Raw genomic sequence first — 21,083 nt, forward strand, 5'->3', positions numbered from 1 at the left:
TTGTTGAGCTCACTTATCTGTTGACGGAACACAGAGGAAACAAGGGTCTTTCAACGTTCGGGAGTCCTGTTATAAAATGGGTGTTTTATGGGTCACATGCAGAAACTGACCACTTGCAGAAGGGCCGCCCCACTCTGCAGAGGGGCCAGTTGCGAGGGAGAAACTTCTAGGTCCTTTCATCGAGATGAGGATTGTTAGCTCTGACTTCAGATAAGCAGAATAAACAAGCCTCAGCCCAAGTGGGAACTGGTTCTGCCCCCTTTCTTTGCTTTTCTAAGCCATCAAAGCCAAGTTCCTAAAGCCGGACTGTCTCACGGTGCTTTCTGATGGTTTCATTGTTTTGTTTATTGTGCTTATGGCAAGTGCTAACAGACTGCTCTCAAAGTGTGTTGATATTTCGGTTGTTTTTGAATGGCCCTTCTGTTTTTCTGCATCTGGACAGCATTAGAGTCTGGCCCCAGGGAACCACTGGGTTCCTATAAAAGTGTACCAGGTCCTCTTCTGCAGCAAACACTGGCCATGACAAGACCAGACACCCCATTTGGGCAGGAACACACACCAAAAATTAGAGCGGAATCATGAGACCACCTTCAGCAGCCAGGGAAGACAGGCCTGGGCTGGGAAGAGCCCAGTGAGTGCTGCCAAGTGGACTGTGGGTGTTGTCTTTCTGTCCATGGACATGCTGTGGTCTTCCCGCAAGAAGAACTCTACTGAGCCGAGGATAGGGTGATGCCATGAGCTGTTCGTTGTCCGTAGCTTCATAGATTCCCCGCTCCCCCAACCTGTCTTTTTTTTTTTTTTTTTAATTTTCTAGAGGTCTCACTCTGTCACCCAGCAATGTAGCTCACTGCAACCTCAGACTCCTGGGCTCAACAATCATCCTGCTTCAGCCTCCTGAGTAGCTGGGGCTACAGGCATGTGCCACCATGCCCAGTTAATTTATTTATTTATTCTCATCAGTTTTAGTAGAGATGAGGTCTCACTCTGTTGCCTAGGTTGGTCTCGAACTCCTGGGCTGGAGTGATCCTCCCATCTCGGCCTCTCAAAGTGCTGGGATTACAGGCGTGAGCCATCGTGCCCAGCCTCTCTCTCTGTCTTCTAAATTTCTGGTTACCTGGTCAAACACCAGCATAGTTTTTAAATAGGAGGTTCTCGAGGATTGGACAAGGAACAAGAACTGGAAAAGAGAGAATGGCTTAGTGTCCAGGGGAAGCCTGGAAGAGGCAGCACAGGCCTAGAACCCCCACACTGCAGCTCCTGACCTGCTCCAGGCAGAAGCTCTTTTGGGGGATCTTTTGCAACAGTGCCCGAAGGGCTGGACCTGGGAAAGGGCAGGGTGGAATTGTCCTCCTAAGACACTGTCTGTGGTTTTCAAGGGCTTTCCCTTTCTATGTCTGCTCCAGCTCCACCCAACCCTCTCCAGCCCCACGGTGTGCTGCATCAGAACACTTTAGGCTAATGCAAAACCAGGCTCCAACCAGCTCCCTCTGGTGGGAGAGAATCTGGGGGTACGATCTCACTTAACTTTACAAGATTAGCACAAACTCGAAACTGTTCCCTTACCTTTCCTTCTTTCTTTTTTCTTGTTCTTTTTTTCACCCAGGCTAAAGTGCAGTGGTGCAATCACAGTTCATTGCAGCCTCAAACTCCTGGGCTCAAATGATTCTCCTGCCTCAACTTCCTGAGTAGCTGGGACTGCAGGCACATGTCACCATGCCTGGCTAATTTTTAAAATTTTTGTAGAGATAGTCTTGCTACGTTGTCTAGCCTGGTCTAATCCATTTCTTCAAGGCCATCTCTGTTTTCCCCCTTCCAAGTTGCTGAGGTTTTCTTTAGCCCACGAACCTGATCAGCTTGTAAACAGTCCTCTCTGGTTTGGTATCAGGAGTTGCAGGGCCCTCTTCTGCCTGACATCCAGATAGCTCTGTGGCTCGGTATGAGAAGATCTTGATTGAGCCGTTCCTATGAGCTCCTGCTAAGTCGCATGGGATGGAGAAAGAAAAGCGGTAAGTGAGCTTTGGTGCTTCCATGCCGCAATGCAAGGAAACCCAGGGAGCTGGGGAAAGAAAAAAGCTAGCTCTGTCAGTTGGTTCTAAAAAGAACCATGGAGGCTCTTAGACCTGCAATCAGCGTGTTCATGTCTATAAACACACTGGGGCAGGGGAAGGGCTGCAAGGGTTGGCTGTGATCGTGATGACTGGTCTCTACTCAATACATCTCAAAGTTCTTGTCTTCCTTATGGCTACACACCCTAGCCTTTTTTTCTAGGTGTGTATTATCTTGTTAAGGATTCTCCTTTAAGCTGTCTGTCCTTCTTGAAGTTTTAGCATCCTCAGAATTGGATATATTCTTGTGTTTACTTTAGCCCATTTGGGGCACTGGATAAAGCCCTAAACAGCGCCATTTTGTTTTTGTGTTTTTGTTGCATTGGCTTTTGGTTCCAGCAAGGAGGCAATGTGAGACGCTTGGTCCAGGGCCAGGCACATCCTGACAGGCTAGGCTGATTGGCCTCTGAGAAGCTGAGCACACCCTCCACGGAGGCAGGAATATTCTGTGAGAAGTACTTTCTTGTTTTCCGATTCCTGGAATAGGCGAGGTAGAGAATGGTGGTCATCTGTCTGCCACACCATGTGTGTGTGTGAACACTTGTCATTTTGAAAAATTGTAAACTTTATTTAGCAGTTTCTTTCTCACTGGGGTTTCTCCTTGTGTGAAACTTTAATTTTATAGCTTTGGCTGTTAATTCATCATGGGCACCACCATCAATAAATATTTATTGAGCTTTCACTGGGCATGGCATGTTGAAATAAGAACTATATATTTGACTCAAGAGGAGTTCATAGTGGATGGGGTTAGATTTTGGGAGGGGGCAGAAAAAACCTCTTTGAGGTCTCTTGCAACCCTGGGATTTTATGGCTTTGTAACCAAGGTGATAGGGTCAGCTTGACACATATCAGGCAGTCAGCTCTACACACATCAGGCAATCAGCTCAAACAAGAGAATGGGGCTTTGAGAGGTGCATGGGCCATCACAAAGATAGTTGCCTTTAGAAAACCTACCCAGAACTGGCAATGGGACTGCCATCAGCAGTGCTAGCAGATGTCCACTTTGGGACCCAGGGCTGCAAAGGAATAAAGTGGATCTTCTTGGTCTTCCTTATGGTGCCCTGTGGAAGTAAGTACTTGCTGATTGAGTGATGGTTTGCCCTTTGATTCTGGAATTTAAAAGGAACACAGGGCTGGGTGTGATGACTCACACCTGTAATCCCAGAGCTTTGGGAGACTCAGGCAAGAGGATCACTTGAGGCCAGGATTTTGAGACCAGCCTGGGCAACGCAGCAAGACCCTAGCTCTACAAAAATGAAAAAAATTAGCAGGCATGGTGGCATGTACTTGTAGTCCCAGCTACTTAGAAGGCTGAGACAGGAGGATCACTTGAGCCCAGGAGCTGGAGGCTGCAGTGAGCTATAATTGTGCCAACGCACTGCAGCCTGGGCGACAGAGAGACCATATCGCTAAGTAAAATACAATAAAGTAGAATAAAATAAAATAAGGTCTAATGAGTCTAGAGCTTGGGAAAGTTTGGAGCCTGTTGATGCGTTGGTAGGAGAAGACGGAGTGTCTTTTATTGCAGACTTCTCAGTGGCAGTCTGGTGAGTGCCCCTGAACGCTGTGGGCTACGGGAGGGCCATGGGAGGGGAGCTGCGTGAGTCTCATGGATCCCTAGTTAATCAGACCGGAAGCAGCCAGTCTACCACAGCAGTGATGCGGGCCTCCTGGAGGGTTTTCTTCAACGTTATGAAGATGAACAGGGCTCTGAGAATTCCCTTTGGACCTGGGCTCCGTGCTAATTGCCTCCATATTTAATTGATGATGGGAGGACCACAGTGGCAGCCTCTGAAGTAGAGTCTGGGGACGATTCAGCAAAGTGGCCCTGGCTCTGGTGATTGTTGGGCACCAGTAGATCTGAGCCTTCAGGGGCCCAGAGGCTCAGCTCCCTGTTGCCAGGCAGGCACAGTGCTATTATTATTGTTATTATTATTATTATTCCCTTTTTCTAAAAGAGAAGCTGAAATAGAAACCCAGAATGGTGAAGTGCCTAGGTAATACTATGGGAACCACGGAGTCAAGGTAAACAGGAGCAGGAGAGTCTGTATTTCCTGTCTTCCAGCTCATGGTTCCTCCACTGCCAAGGGGAAGGGGCAGGGAATTGAGTAGTATTGATCCTGTCTTTTTCATAAAAGATGATGTTCGGTGTCTCACAAGCAGCTGCTTTTCCCCTGAGGTTAAACTGGTGTTATTAGGGCTGAAGGGGGTTGATAGAGAAGCAAGGAACTAGGGAATACTCCTTGGTTCCATATCTATCCCTAGTTGGACTGTGGGCTAGCTGCCTCGCCTTGCTGAGCCACAGTTTCCCTGTCTGTAAAGTGAGGATAACAGGGTTAACTATCTCATGGGAATGTTATGGGCAGTAGATGAAATAATATATAAGGAGATTTGGATCTTGCTTGGAACAAAAGTTAGTGACTAATAAATGGGTGCTGAGATAGGGAGGCAGTCTGGTGGTGAGCGTGCACACTCTGAGCTGCCTGCCTGAACCCAGAGAGGTCAAATGACTTGCCAGGTCACGCAGCTAGTGAGGGGAGAAGTCGTGGCAAGTTCCCAGTGCAGCAGTCTTTCGAGATCTCTCCATGCTGGATCCTCTGATCGGGGGACTCAGGGTGGGGCTCTCCAGGCACCAGTGCTAGTCATAGGAGGGGCCCATCTTGGGGACTGGGGTGTCCTCTTAGGATAACTGTCACTTGGTAAGGGGCACAGCATTGGAGAGATTGGCAGGGACTCCTGGTGAGATGGCTCTGGGGTGAGCCTGAGTCTCGACCTTGTCTACCACAATGCAGTGGCTGAAGTCGCCTCGGGGCACAGCGGAAGCTACATGGGCCGGGCAGGGTGGGAACACCCCTTGTGCTCTGGGATCTCGGCTTGGCTTTCCATCAAGCCTCTGTTGGTGCCTGGTTCCCCCATAAAGCCATTATGTACTGGGAGAATTAATCACGCCGTTAGGTAAGCATTATGGCACTTTTATGGCAGCTTTGAAGCTAATCTGTCACTAATGCCTGCTGGATTATCATGATTTCTTGCAGTTGTGATTCATTAACTCGAGGCCTAATGGTAATTCTATTAAACATCTTCCATCACTGTTTGCCCCAACATGTCCCCACTCTCTGGTCTATTGTGCTGTTGCAGTGGCGTGACTGACAACCTGTGTGGTCTCCAAAATTGGAGTCCCAGCGAGATGAACAGATCCCCCAGCCAGCCAGAAACTGCCCAGCCGTGTGTCTACCCACTGCCCAAGCTCAGAGCACTTCTCCCTGCCTCAGCTCACGCTGCCAATGAGCATTGTTTGCACTTTTTCAACTTTAGCTTTTCTCCAGAGGAGGCCACAGTGCCTTTCCTGAAATCCCCATCACTGCCTTTAAGAGGGCAGATGATACAGAGGCGAAGGTGAGGCTGTATAGATGGGTGAGTTTCAGAGTGAGACAAGAACCCACAATTCCCAGGGGACTGTTAGACCTGGCGGAGCCTACCTGGGCTGGAAGTGTGTTTGGGGCCCGGAGAGAGAAATAGGAGCACTGCTAAAGAAATCTGGGCACACCCTCGCCTTTTTCTTCTTGCTCAGGACTGACAGCATTCACGGGAGAGGAGGCAGGCAGAGGGGCAGGGGAGTGGCTGTGGTGCCCATGTCGGGCCTGCCCGTGTTCATAAAAGCCCTTGCTGAGAGCTTTCAGCAAGAGATGGTTCTCTTAGGCTGGCTGCTGTCTGCAAAAGGTCAGCTTCAGGGCAGGGCTTGACGGATGGGCTGTGAGCAGGCAAGAAAAAGCAAGCTGGGGAGGAGGGGGCTGGTGTGTGTGTGGGGTGGGGAGTGGGAAGAAGTTGGTGGAGACCTGGGGCATGGGCTCTGTCCTGGTGCCAGAGGAGGCTGGGAGGACAGTGTCTTGTTCCTCCTTCCGCATCATCCATCAAGCCCAGTGCTGATATCTCAACAATCTGTAACCTCCTCCTCCTCCTCTCTAACCTGCTCAAGTGCGCACCGGCCCTGACCCTTCCCGCCCTCACTCGGGCCTCGGCTGCTGCGGGTTGATGGATGGCTTCTCCTCCCGCCAGGCTCGCCTCCCCGCAGCTGGGGAAACAGGCACAGGTAGAGGTGGGGTCAAGCCCGGGGCAGCCACGGTGACCCCGTCACCGAGGCCAAGGGACCCTGCGTTCCCAGAGGCAGCAGGTGCTACCAGGGATATAGAAATAGAACAGAGAGAGGAAACAAGCAGCGAATTCCAACTATATAAGGAGGAAAGGGGAAAAAAAAGCACCCCAAACCGAAACCAAAAAACCTCTCTGCATCCTGAGGTCTTCCAAGACTTCTGAAAATCTTGAACATGGTGCGATGTCTTCTTTGCACAGTTACAACGTAGTCTGCTCCAACCCATCTGTGTTTTCTCACGCCTGTGCGCTTTAAGAACCGCTGAAATGAAAAACAAGTTAAAAAATCCATAGATGTATATATAGTGAGGCTGAGAAAGAGAGGACAGTACCCTGCAGCCTGTACAGCATGCATTTGCTTTTTTATTTAAATTTTTTTTTTTTTTTTTTTTTTGCCAGTGTTTGTTGCAAGAAAAAGTGTATAAAAATAATCCTTAGACAACTGGAGTAAATATTCGCAACACATCAGCTGAGTGGAAGTCAGGATCCAATGCTCCCATCCTTCCTCTTTCTGGGCATTGATGGAAGGAGTAGAAAGGATCTTTGCCCCTTGTTTCCAGCTTCTAGGTGACTGCGTTTCTTGTTCTGGTTGAAACTGGTTCTTCTGGTGAGGTTTGCAAACTGGACAGGTGGAGTGAGGACTGGATCGCTGATCCAATAATGAGAGGCTACATTGAGAAGCTCCCTCTAAGAGGGCTTAGAGGTCTTTTGAAAACAAGAAGTGACTAGCAGCCTGGAAATGGTGTGTGTGTGTGGTGGGAAGTGCTGCTGCAGAGGCCTGAGCCTGCTGCCAAGAGGGTCAGGTGAGAATTCAGCTTGGCATTGGTGGACTCCTCCTTGGCCTTGAAGTCCCCTCCTCAATACCTCAGTGGCTGGCCACCCCTGCAGCCTGGCACCAACGTCCCGGGCTGCTTCCTTGCTGGAACTTTTAGAGGCCGAGCAGGATGTCCAGGAGGGACTCTCCAGGCATGGGGCTTGGGGGTTTTGGAATTTTAAATGAATTGAAGAGAGAGAGGTGGTAGGTGGGGGAGAGGGTGTGAGTAGAACAAGAGAAAGACAGGGCGAAGAAAGGAAATGGGGGAAAACAGAAATTGCAAGGCCGGCGGGAGAGAGAGAAGAGCGTGAGAGGAAGATCCAAGAGTGAGATGGTCACGGGACAGGAGTCAGCAGGGAGAGCAAGAGGCAAAGGAAATTTAATGAGGGCAACTTGAAGGCCAGCGTTCACCAACAGCTGGCGGGGTGCCGGGTTTGATCTCCTTGTGAGTCAGGCGGTCTGATTAATCGTGGCCTGTGGAGGAGGACGGACACCTGGCCCCGCTGCTGGGCTCTTTGATCTGCAGGGTTTCTCAGGGCCTGTGGGAGGGGAGTTGCATGTATGTGTGTGCTCCCAGGGCACCAAAGCCTCGCGGGGGCTCCCTGGGAAGGAAGTGAGGGAGGCGCAGGGAAAGCGGCCTTCAGAGAGGCGTCTGGGGCGTGGGGACAGGCCAGGAGGGGCCTGCAGCCTCCTGGAGCTGAGAGGCCTGTGGGGACAAAACTCCTGAGAGGAAGGCTTTCAGGGGAATTTGGAATGGAGGGGGGCCACTTGGAGAGAAAGGTTCATAATCTCAGGGTGATTTGGCATTCACCCCACTCTCGTTCCCTGCTAGGGAGTAACTGAATGGTTAGGGAGAATCAGTGGGAGTAGATAGCCATTTGCACAAAATTATGTTATGTTGCTTGTGGCTACAGGGCTGAGCCCCATTCCTTCCTTTCTTCCTTCCTTGCTTCCTCCCTTTCCCTCCCCTCCCCTCCCCTCGCCTTCCTTTCTTTTTTGGAGACAGAGTCTCCTCCCTCTGTTGCCCAGGGTGGAGTGCAGTGGTGCGATCATAGCTCACTGCAGCCTGGAACTCCCGGGCTCTAGCCATCTTCCCACTTCAGCCTCCTGAGTAGCTGTGACTATAGGCACACGCCACCATTCCTGGCTAATTTTTGAATGTTTTGGAGAGATGAGGTTTTGCCATGTTGTCCAGGCTGGTATGGAACTACTGGGCTCAGGTGATCCTCCCTGCTCAGCCTCCCAAAGTTCTGGAATTATAGGCAGGAGCCACTGTGCCCGGCCAGAAGTGAGCTCTTCTGGGGTGTGAGGAGAAGGGGAATGTAGGGCTCCCTCGAACTGGCTTCATTTTATACATGTTAGATGAAAACAGATTTGAGAAAAGAAAGCGACATATTGCCAAAAAAAAAAAAAAAGTCTCAAGAAGAAGGAAAAAAGGAACTAAAACCCTAATGCCCTTAAAAAAGAAAACCAAAAAAAAAAAAAAAAAAAAATCATAAATTATGTCTTTGGACTAAATCCATTGGTGTTCTGCCAATTTCAAATAATAGTGTAACTTGATTAAAAAACTTTACAGGATTTAAAGTTGTTGGCTTCTCTGACTCCTCCCTAAGACTTCTCCTTAAGTCACTGTCTACAACAGGCTAATTTGTTCCCAGATTCCTTAATCTTCAGTGAGTTGGTGATGGCGCTTATAACTCCGTAGCCATATTTGAAGTGTTTGTGATCTCTTTCGCTCATGACTTCCATCTAGAATTTGAGGGTGACTTAAAACATTACCCTGAACATGTGCCGCTATTGAAATGCAGTGCGTGTGCGTGTGTGTGTGTCTGTCTCTGTGAGTGTATGCTTATGTGTAAACTTTTCAGATTTTGCCTGCCTTGGTCTCCTTCTGGGCTGCCAAACTGTTGCTCATAGCTGCCTTAAGACTCCGAAAAGGGAAGCATTGGGAACAATAAGAATGTCTCCCAAGAGTTCAGCCAGAACACAGGATGTGGGCTGGGAGGGATATAGGCTCCGATGACTAGCAGCAAAGAGAATTCCAAAGTGCAGGGCACATTTTCTGGGGGGATTGGGGTTTTGACCGGATGCTATTAGCATGGTTTAGGGGGCAGCTGTGGGGCAATGCAGAGGGCACCAGCCTTGTCTCCGAAGGCCTGAGTTCAAATTCCGGTTCCATGACTCAGTGACTAGCTGCGTGAACTTGGGCCTGCCCCTTCATCAGTTTCCTCGTCTAGAAAATGAGATAAGGAAAAATCCTTGCCTCACAGGCTTGTTCTGGGGATTAAATGCATTAGTTTCTGTGAAAGCACCCAGTAAATGATGAAGCCTTCAATTAACAGCAGGCATTAGAATTACTGCTTCTATTACAGAATTCCAGGTCTCTTTAAACGCTCGTGTTGACAGCGGGGATGTTTTAATTTCGAACAGGGTTGGCGCACGGAAGGCATTAGCAAAAGGGCCCCCGTGTTACGTGCTCCCCTTGGGGCACCTGCTCTCCTGTAATTATTATTTACTAATAATTACGTCTTGTTCATCAGTGTTCCATTAAACCCGGCTGCAGTCCTTCACCTGGCTGACCTGGCTTTTCCAGATGGGACAATGCAGGGGCGCTGGGTGCTCCGTCCAGTGGTGTATATCTTGGACTGTGGGCTGCTGCACCTGGCCTTTCCAGGGAGGGTGGGTCCCCAGCTGAGCAAGTGGCAGCAACTCTCAAATTTGTGCTCTTGTGTACAGTTTCATTCCCACTTCAGCCTGTTTTGCTTGCTCATAAGAGGTAAGAGGAACATTGCATACCTCCAGCCTGGGCTCCCTGGAGCTTCTCTGCTTGTCAGTAAGTCCTCAGATGGGAGGATATTGCTGCGGTTGACAGCTGAATGGGCGGTGTCTGGAGCTCAGGCTCTGGGTTCAAATGCCTGCTGTGGCATGGGACTTGTGGAACATGTGACATGCCATCCCCGACATGGAGGAAACCCTTCCAGGCCTCTGTAAAACTCCTAATCAGTGTTGGGCACATAGTAGATGCTCAAGAAATGATTATTTTTCTAAGATCAATAGTGTTGACCCTGGGTGTACATTGAAATCACTAGGTAAATTTCCAAGGCCCAGGCCCCACCTCTAGAAATTCTGGTTGTTCTGATCTGAAGTTAAACCTTAACATCAATAGTATTATCAAAGTTCTCAGGTGATTCTAACGTGTAGCCAAGGTTAAGAAATACCAGAGTGTCTCAAACTTAATGTTCATACATGTCAGCTGGGGATCTTATTAAAATGTAGATTCAGGCCAGGCGCAGTGGCTCACACCTGTAATCCCAGCCCTTTGGGAGGCCGAGGTGGGTGGATCACTTGAGGTCAGGAGTTTGAGACCAGCCTGGCCAAAATGGTGAAACCCCCTCTCTACTAAAAATACAAAAATTAGCTGAGTGTAGTGGCGGGTGCCTGTAATCCCAGCTACTCAGGAGGCTGAGGCAGGACAATTGCCGGAACCCAGGAGGTGGAGGTTGCAGTGAGCTGAGATTGCGCCATTGCACTCCAGCCCGGGTGGACAACAGCGAGACTCTGTCTAAAAAAACCAAACCAAAACAAAAAAGAATTAGCCAGGCATGGTGGCATGCACCGGTAGTCCCAGTTACTCGGGAGGCTGAGGCAGGAGGACGCTTGAGTTTGGGAAGTGGAGGTTGTAGTGAGCCAAGAGCACACACACCACTGCACTCCAGCCTGGGTGATGGGAGTGAAACCCTGTCTCAAAAAAAAAAATGTAGATTCTGAGTCAGAAGGTGTGGGGCAGTGGGACCTCTGCATTACTACCAAGCCAAGCATGCCAATGCCACGATCATGGACCACACTTTGAGGAGCAAGTCTCTATCCTTCCCCGATCCTTATACCTCAGTGTGCCTGGCCAAGACTATGGATGGGAGGCCCTGGGAAGCAAGTGGAGATGAATACATGAAGAAACTTGGGTGGAAACTACTGAGGCTTCCTTAAGAATGTTCCTGCCAGGTACCAGTCCTGGAATCTGCAATCCTCTACACACACACACACACACACACAGACAGACACACACACACACACACATATCTCCTTCTGAATCCAGTTTGGAATATCCATATAAATAGCAACCAGAAGATATTTTCCAATATTTCCAAGTTATCTAGTTTGAAAATATTGGAAATATTTCTATGTTTCCAAGCTTTCTAGTTCACTCTTGAAGATAATCAAATGAATAAAAACATTTGCCATGGAACAGTGAGGACCCATGCCATGAGTTTAAATACCTATTCATAATACTCAACTGGAAAAGTAATCCCTAACCTGGGCTTAGGGATTACCAAATGAAACCCCCACAGATGGCTAGGATAACACAGTAAAAACCCAGGGAGGCTGCAAAGTGACAGGTAGTACAGGCACACGGAACGGAGGATGCATTTGTTTGAGGGAGACAGAATTGACCATGGAACAAAGGGTTTCTGGGCAATGGGAGATGGCCTTCCAGACAGCACTCAGCCTGGAAGATCCTCCCTAGAGCCAATGACAGGGATGTGTATACACTACTGCCGCTCTCTCAGCGCAGGTGCAGAAGATGCTTGGGAGCAGGCACTTTTGCAGTAGACACTGGCAGAGTTGGTTTTCCAGGGAGTAAGATCATGCTACAGCACCTTTCATGAATTAATGGCATGATACATAGAGAATGGAATAACCAAAGTATCTAGCCGATGAAGACTCCTCATTAAAAATGAGCTTTGAGCTACTGAGGGTCCTCTGCAGCTAGACTCTCTGCTAAGACCCTGGAAAGGATGAATCTGACATGCAGTGAGGCTAGTTATACCAGCTAGGGCCCACACCATGTGCCATGCAGCATGTGACATGATCTGATCAGCAGAGGATGAACAATTAGGACCACCGTGGAAGAAGAAAGCCCTGATCTGACCCATGTTGAAGGATTTCACTCACTGAAAAGAATTTTGTTGTAGGGTTGAGGGCTGGTAGTTGACATTAGAACCACATGGTGGTCATGCCTGTCTCTTTGGTTGGACCGTACAACTGGGCTTAAGTTAACTGTTCAGCAAACAGTATAGAGTTTTTCTCTAGGTTGGGATCATCTGTCTCAGTATTTTTATTTTATTAATTTTTTTTAAGACAGAGTCTTGCTCTGTCATCCAGGCTGCAGTGCAGTGGCACGATCTTGGCTCACTGCAACCTCTGCCTCCCAGGTTCAAGTGACTCTCCTGCCTCAGCCTCCCAAGTAGCTGGGATTACAGGCCTGTGCCACCATGCCTAGATAATTTTTGTATTTTTAGTAGAGATGGGGTTTCTCCATGTTGGCCAGGCTGGTCTCGAACTCCTGACCTCAGGTGATCTATTCACCTCAGCCTCCCAAAGTGCTGGGATTACAGGTGTGAGCCATCGTGCCCAGCTGTCTCAGTTCCTTTTTATTGTCTTTGTAAAGTCAGGTTGTTAGAAACAGATATCTGGGCACAATGAACCCAGCTGCCCATCACTGTCGAGGTCCTGGTATATCGAGTGGTCAGGCAAGGAACCCCTTTTCCTGCAAGCTTCCTGCACACGGCTTATTCTTGCCTTGAGATGCTATCCATTTCTGGAAAACCAGAGGAGAGCACCACGCAGGCTTCCGTCAGCTTGTTTGAGCACATCTACCTCCAAGAAGTCTGGGGCCTGTTTGCATGCAGAAATCGACATGTGCCATTTCGGAAATCTTGTTTTATTGCTCCTTTTCCTCTGACAGTCCCCCTCCTCTGCCACCGCCTCTTTCCCTCCTTAGGAATACGAGTCCCAGATGTGACTCTCTCTGTTTCCTTTGGCTGGGAATTTGCCGTTTTCCCATAACCCAGTCGGGTTGCCTGTTAGAGAAACCAAAAAACTCCAACTTTCTGGGAAGGCAGCTAATTAAATTCCCAAAGAGGGAAGAGGAAAGCCCCCTCTGAAACAGACAGATACGTCCTCATAGTATATAATAATCACAGAAGAGAAAGTGCCTGGGTTGAGCCTAGGGAGACAGTAACATGGTGTTCTGTTTCTTAATGTCCTCTGCAAAGAAGCTGGCCCCGGGTTTAAAATAGCCCTCTGGTAAAAGCAACTATTTAAAGAGTATTGGGGTCTGAAAAATGCAAAACAAAGCGTTGTTGATTAAAAACACATGGTTTGTTCTCGAGACATGAGTAGCCAGCAAAATCAAATGTGACAGTGTTTTGGCTTTTTCTATCCCACAAGACATGATGGTGATTTATTAGAGTGATGTCAGCTGTGGTTAAAAAAAGTTTGCTGTGTTGTCTTAATAAAAAGAGGCTTTACCTTGGAGCTGTCAAACTCCCTTTCTCCTCTGATTTGAAGCAGTAACTGCAAGGCCCTTGGCTCTCCTGCAGGGACTTCTCCCCAAGGGGCAGACTTCTGCCTTTGGAGAGTGCATGAGGTCACAGGGCGCTGCATGCTTCTTGGTGGAGATGCAGGATGGGCTTTAAGGCAAGGGCTGTAGCCCGATCTTGCTTTACTCGGCTTGTAGGTAGAGAGTACAGAGATGCTGCACCCATCTTGGAGCTGAAGCATGGCTTGACCTGGTTGGTTTAAGGTGGGGAGCTTTGGATAGAGGGAGCACTGTAGAAAGGGAACTTTTTAGCCCATGGGCTTCTGTAGGCATGGGTGCTTGCAGATATTGAGAAGCTGGGCTGTTAGTTGAATAGAAGGGAAATTTCCTAGTCAAAGATCTTTGGTTATAAGGAAGAGAAACTCCTCAAATTCAAGTAAACAAGATTTATTGAAGGGACATAACAGTCCATTTCACAGACATCTAAGAAAAGAAAGACCATCTGGGGAATGGGAGTGGGCAACCCACACCAGGGCTGCTTTCTCTGCTTTTCTGGAGCTGTGTGGCCTCTTATTGCCACTGGGTTTGTGTTCCGTTCTCTGCCCAGGGCTTTCCTCGGGGAGATTCTTAGCTTTTGCTTCTTCGTGGCTTTGACTGGCTGCACATCACCTGTGTCCCAATGCTCTGCCATCTCATTCTTGTTTAACTCTGCTCATCATTCTCCACTTCAGTCTCATTGCCTCCACCCCAGATTCCTAAGAGAAAATCCAGTTGTCTTAATGTGAATCAGTTACGTGTCTCTGATCTAATCAGCCGTCGCTCAGGAGCTATGGGCAAGGTCTTGGGGTTCAAAGGGGAGCCGTTTTCAGAGACTGGAGGTGGATCCACCTCTGTGAGAGGGTGTGGCCAGGAGGCAGAGTTAGGCAGGTCAGTGACAGAAAGGAACTGCGTCAGGGAAATTGAAGAAAGCACTGACAGGGATGTGTTTTTGTCCTGAGGATCAATGGGGGCTGAGATTGAGAATCGGCCGTCACCGTTTCTGAATGCCTCCCTACCTCTTCCCCAGGAAGGGTCATGATCACATTGGGAAGGTGAAATTCCAGGGGATACTTTTAAGCCTGTAGACATGCCTAGAAAGTGAAAAGATGACATTATTTTTTAAATTAGTAACAGGGTTGCTTTTTCCTAATTACATAAGAAACACACAAATGATTGTAGAAAGCTTGGAAAACAGTAACACACAAATATAGAAATAAAAAGCACCCTTAATGTGAGATAACCGCCGTTAACATATTGGTATATTTCCTTCTATTCTTTCTTCTTTAAGTAGTAGCCTGAGGCTATGAGAATGTTCTGTGCTTAAGATCTATCTTTTTGCTTTAATTATATGTCTTCAGACTCTGTAAGACTTTAGGATTGCTTGAAATTTATTCTCATAATTTTCCCTGAGCACACAGAATTGTTTTTTCCCCTGGCTCGGTTACCTTTTCCTGTAAGTGGTAGCTCAAATGAAATCGGTATTTGTTAGTACCTCTCTGCTGCCACCTTACTTTCATGCAAGTCACCACCCTTCCCTCCAAACAACCACGATTGTTATTATTATTATTGTTATTATTATTATTTTTGGTTTGTTTATTTTTTGAGACGGAGTCTCACTCTGTCGCCCAGGCTGGAGTGCAGTGGTGCGATCTTGGCTCACTGCAGCCTCCTCCTCCTGGGCTCAAGCAATTCTCCTGACTCAGCCTCCCAGGTAGCTGAGATTACAGGCACCAGCCATCACACCTGGCTAATCGGCTAATTTTTATATTTTTAATAGAGACGGGGTTTCACAATTTTGGCCAGGCTGGTCTTGAACTCCTGACCACCTGCCTTGGCCTCCCAAAGTGCTGGGATTATAGGCATGAGCCACCGCACCTGGCGGACCATGATTTTTTTTTTTTTTTTTCCAACTTTGGGATCCTTTTTATTACTGAAATTTCAAGAATGTAATATAAACACTCAATTTTACTAGCTGCAAATATTCTGATGGTGACCCTAAGTTATTTCTAAATTCTGAGACCATGACTGTTTTTAAAACGTTTCCACTCTTGCATTCTTTCCACTCTCTTCTTCTGGGTGAAATTTTCAAGCCCCAAATCTGTTCTCATCATTCTTTGCTGGAAGTCCTTTGCCGGTTATCTCTTGCATTTAGGATAAGATAGAAAAGATATCTAACAAGTTCCTCCTCTGCCTCAGTTGCTCAGAGTTCCCGGCCACACGTGCCTTCTCTCAGTCCTTTGACTAACTTCAATCACTTTCGTGCCTCAGGCCTTTGCAAATACTGTTCCTGCTGTTCCAAACTGCTTCACCCAAGTCTTTAGTTGGGTGGGACTCAGCCTCCAGCTCTCAGGTCAAATGTCGCTTCCCCAGAGACAACTTTTCTTGACACTGGCCCTCCATATAGTCTCTCAATATCCCTCTTACATTTCCTTCATGCTACTTATTACAGTTTGGAATTATACTCCGATTTGTTTGGTTGCTACGTAATGTTTGTGTCCTTGATAGGCATGTGTGTCCCTAAGACAGAGCAAATCTGTTTTGTGAAAGGTTGTACCCTATTCCTGCTTTTGTCACTGGTCCCTGATTCAGCCACTGTCCTCACCTCCCCATCCCTAGTGCAGTGCCTGCCATAGATTAGATACTCAATCGATGCTTGTTGAATGAATGAGTGATGCCATTTCTTACCTGTTGCAAACATACAAGTGAGGAGCCATAACATTGCAGCATGTTGAATTGGGAGGTCTAGGCAGATAACATGGTTTTCAATAGACCTTGGTGTGAGTAGCTTTCATATTTGCCATAATTTCTGAGTGTCCCTAAGGCTCACGGCATATAGTAATTTGTGACTGTGGTGAGGTCTGAGCTTGCATTGCGTGTGCTGAGATGCCAGTGTGTGAGGCAGGTTCCTGCCTGGTGAGTGAGACAGATTTTCAGTGCTGTAGCTACACCTTAATGTGGCTTTGCTACTCTCTGCTTCTCACATCCTATGGGGATCTTTCTATAGGGAGAGTGCATTCTAGAACATCTCTGACAGCTGGTCAAGGCTCTGGGATTGAATACCTCCATGAAACAGAGCTCTCTGCCTCTGAATCAGCCTAGTGGACAGCTCTGGCTGTTAGATAGAGCTTCCCTGAGTTAAAGAGAGATTTAGTTTCCTTAGAACCTTTAACTATTGACTGCCTTCTGTCTTTTGGAGAAACATCAATTTCATTCAAGGACCATTTACTGAACCCTGACATTGTATATAGCAGGTGACATGCCAAGCACTGGAGTGCTGGGTAACACACACTCGAAAAGCTCAGCTTAGAGAATACCAATTGCAGGTCACAGTGTTCTCACATAATTGTCTCATCACAACAGCTTTGCAATGTACATGTTATTAGGCCCATTTTACAGTTGAGGAAATAAAGTCTTGGAGAGTTTATATGACTTGTCTGGGATTACACAGTTTGCATGCGGGGAGACTATAGCTCAATCTTAAATGTTTTGACTCCAACCTGTCGTGCATTTTTTACTTCCCTAAGCTGAAAATATAAAATTTCTGCTTCAGGCAGCCCCTAGTATATTTAAGAGTAGCTACTGGACTCCCCAAATCATCTTTTCTCCTGAATAAACTTGATTCCCAAAAGTATGATGATACCTACTGGGTCTTCTTTGGACCCAGTCATGTGGAAGTACCCTTGTACGTTGCAGAAGGTCCTGGCTATTATACAACACTCTTCCATTTGCAAACCCGGAGGGCCTCAGCCTTGAGTACGAGATTCAGAAGAGGAATTTGGGGTGGTTATTCTCCATGGGCAATGAAACTGGTGGTGAAGCCTGGGACCTATTTCTAGGACAATTCAGGAGGTACTTTCCCAATAAGCATCTCAGCAGTGAAACATGAAAGATGTTCAGATTTCTAGGGCTAGATGTCTGACACTCAGGCCATCTTCTCTACGACATCCCCGTTAGGGCTTTTGCAGGCATCTGTCTAAATGGGTCACATTACAGGGCACTCACAACTATCTGAGAAATCTCTAATAGACAGATCTATTAGATTTTGCTCAACATGTAAGGAAAACAATCCCTGTCATTGTGTAGCTTCTGTTTACTGGTCTTCTTTTCGCTGGGCAGCTTAAGTGCAGTGCCTCTCTGACATGGCAGGCTGCCACACACTAAATATGCAGGGAGTCCCAGCTGGGGTCCAGACCTGGCTCAGGCAGGTCTGAGCAGGCCTGGTGAACTGCTGCATGGGCCTGTTAGAAGCCTATGTGCGCCAGAGATCACAGAGCCTCCTGGGAAGGAGCTCGTCTGGAAGGAAGAAGGAACCGGGCATAAACACCTAACCTGGTCACTGAGCTTTAATCGTGGCAGGAAAGGAGAGAGGTTCTGAGCATGGCCCAGTGTACAGCTCACAGCAGAATCTGTCTCACTACTCAGCCCCCATTGGACTTCGTTAAGAGATCTATGGAGAGCAAAAAAGCTATGCATAAAAATGGAAAGAATCGTTGACACTAACATGTGGTAGTCATTGGGGAACCAGCTCTGGGACTCATCTTGAGACTAACACAAAATGAGGAGAGAGGCTCACTCTTCCACTGTACTGCAGAGCCTGCAGTTCTCTGGCCTTGGGAGGCCTTGAGCATCTCTGTGGTGGCAAGCACAGCGATACCCAGCAGGAGGTAGTGGTGCCCTGTGTCCTGGCAGGGGCCTGGATCAGGCCAATGAGAATAGAACTGTGGGGACTGAAAACTGCCATGTGTGTTGGGCACCCATGAGGCACCCCCTAGCCACTCTAGAAATATTGGGGGACACTTGCAAAGAGGCTGCCGCGCTGAGTGAGCTGGTGAAAGTTAAGTCATTGTTGGCCGGGTGCAGTGGCTCACACCTGTAATTCCAGCACTTTGGGAGGCTGAGGTGGGTGCATTGCCTGAGGTCAGGAGTTTGAGACCAGCCTGGGCAACATGGTAAAACCCTGTCTCTACTGAAAATACCGAAAATTAGCCGGGCATGAAGGTGTGTGCCTGTGGTCCCAGCTACTCAGGAGACTGAGGCAGGAAGATCACTTGAGTCCAGGAGGCAGAGGTTGCAGAGAGCCGAGATTGTGCCACTGCACTCCAGCTTGGGTAACAGAGCAAGGCCCTGTCTCAAAAAAAAAAAAAAAAAAAAAAGAAAGAAAGAAAGTTACACTAATGGGATCACATGCAAATGGGCTGACTGAAACCCAGAGGACCGTCATGATCCCCCGTCCTCTCTTTTCCTGGACGAACATTCCCAGTGTTTTCAATCGCTTTTCTGAACCCACCATTCTGAACCCTCCACCATTCTTGTTACTCTCTTTTGAAACCATTCCAGGCTGTGAGAGCCAAAGTTGTTTGCTCTGAGGGTTTTCAGAAATCTCATAATTAATCTGGCCTAACATTCTTTTTTAGGCTTACATGAAAGAAAGGCCCACAGAGGCTTGAAGAGACTTGTCCCAACTCTATGTCCAGTTAGGAGAAGAGCAAGGACTTCACTCAATGCACACGGCCCTGTTTTTTCTTTTATTCCCACTCAGATTTATTTACTCTTTATTTTTCTGTTGTTGGGTTCGTTTCTGAGCCAGGGGCTTGCAACGTCTGGGCAAATGCACCCATTATGTTCTCATGGCCAGGCATGGTAGAGTTTTGGACTATCCAGCAGCTGTCAGAAGCATTTGGTTTTAACCCTCTAAGGGTGAGAGAAACAGACACAGCTTTTCACTGACCCTCAGGGACTCTGCATTCCCTCTGCAGAGACAGGCAAGGGGAGCCCCTCAGTGGAAAAAGCATCTCCTTCCTTGCAAGGAATAAGGTCATGCAGGTGCTCTGTGCAGAATCAGAAGGTGACAGAGGGAGGTATGGTCCAGTGACCCCAAAACAAGTGGGAAAATTGTCCACATGGAATAACTTAGTGCTCAGACAAAAAATCCCCCAAGAAAAACTGACCAGAAAAATGTCCTGCCATCAACTGTGGCTCCAGATAGAGAGCTGGGATGGGTCCTTGTAGCCAGTGGAGTCACTTTGATGTCAGAAAAGAGACGTAAGATTCTATACATCTCTGTCTTTGGCTGGGGCTACACCAAAACCCTGAGACGGCCTGCAAAGATCAGCATTTCCTCGACCACCCTACCCGCGTTCAAGGGTTTGCTTTGTATGTTGAATTCAGGGCTAGCAAGTGGATGCTGCTTCTTTCTATGCCGAGGCCAATGGATTCATGGTGGCTGAGGAAGCGTGGTGTTTGAAAGGAATCCGAGACTGGATGTGAGGAGGAAATGAGTGTTCTGATCAAGCAGCAATGTCTTTGTCAGTCCGAAGGGGAAAAGGATGGGGAGTAGGTTTAAATATCGGGTAGGCAGAATAATAGTTCTCCAAAGATGTCCATGTCTTTATGTCTGGAACCTGAGAATACGGAATGTTACATGGTGGGGGTGGGGATTAAGGATGCAGATGGAATTAAGGTTGCCAATTTGCTATTCTTCACAGGGGAAGATTACTCTGATTTTCTGTGTGAGTCCAAAGTCATCACAGGGATCCTTATAAGTAAAAAAGGGAGACCAGAGACCAAGAGTCGGTGATGTCATGTGAGAAATACTTGACTGATTATTGTGAGCTTTGAAGATGGCAGAAGGGGCCATGAGCTAAGGAATGTGACCAGCCCCTAGAAGTTGGAAAAGGCAAGGAAACAGATTTCCCCTGAGTCCCCAGAAAGAAACACAGCCCTGCCCACCCCCTGATTTTAGCCCTCAATTTAGGAACCATTGTAGACTTGTGATCTCCGCAAGTGTAAGATAATACATTTTTGTGGTTTTAAACCACTACATTTGTGGTATTTTGTTATAGCAGCTATAGGAAACTAATACAGATTTCTATTCTTTTCCACCCATGACTCACGAAGAAAACGTTTCTTACCTTTAGCCTACAGTTCTTGTTCAGTTGCTCAAGCCCCTTCCCTCAGGACACCAGGAACAGAATTGCTAAGATTGCTAAGACCGCAGAACAGTTTCCCGTAAGGATGGCTATAAAAGCACCACCCATATTCAATCTTCAAAAGGCAGTGGCACAGGTTATGCATTTTCCTCTAAACTTGAAGTGTGTGGTTAGGTGGGGGAGGGTCCTGGGGATGCAGGTTCAGAGCTGGGTGTCAGCCCTTAGCAGTCACTGCCATACCACACAGCATGTTCTGGGGACAGAAGGTTAAGCTGGGACTCCCCACACTCGCCCTCAGTTTTCTTACCCATGAGATGAACATCCAGTGACCCCAGGAGGTCTCTTTGATGTTTTATCATTTGAAGTATTCAGAAATGATGCTGGAGAAAAGAAATGAAAAATGATGGAACATTTTCTTTCCCTTTTTGAGACAGATTATCACTCTGTTGCTCAGGCTGGAGTGCAATGATGCAATCTTGGCTCACTCTAGTCTCCGCCTCCCGAGTTCAAGTGATTCTCCTGCCTCAGCATGCCAAATAGCTGGGACTACAAGTGTGCACCACCATGCCTGGCTAATTTTTGTATTTTTAGTAGAGACGGGGTTTTACCATGTTGGCCAGGCTGGTCTCAAACTCCTGACCTCAAGTGATCCACCCGCCTCGGCCTCCCAAAGTGTTGTTACAGGCGTGAGCCACTGCGCCTGGCCAAAATAATGGAACACTTTCTAA

General features: G+C 47.7%; 1 long non-coding RNA gene across 3 annotated transcripts in view; it reads left to right on the forward strand.

Moving 5' to 3' along the window:
- The window catches only part of LOC105476588 (uncharacterized), a 175,457-nt gene that overhangs the window by 25,064 nt on the left and 129,310 nt on the right, over positions 1 to 21,083 (forward strand). The window lies entirely within an intron of this gene.

This window comes from Macaca nemestrina, chromosome 8, assembly GCF_043159975.1.
Source record: "Macaca nemestrina isolate mMacNem1 chromosome 8, mMacNem.hap1, whole genome shotgun sequence".
Taxonomy (NCBI): Eukaryota; Metazoa; Chordata; class Mammalia; order Primates; family Cercopithecidae; genus Macaca; species Macaca nemestrina.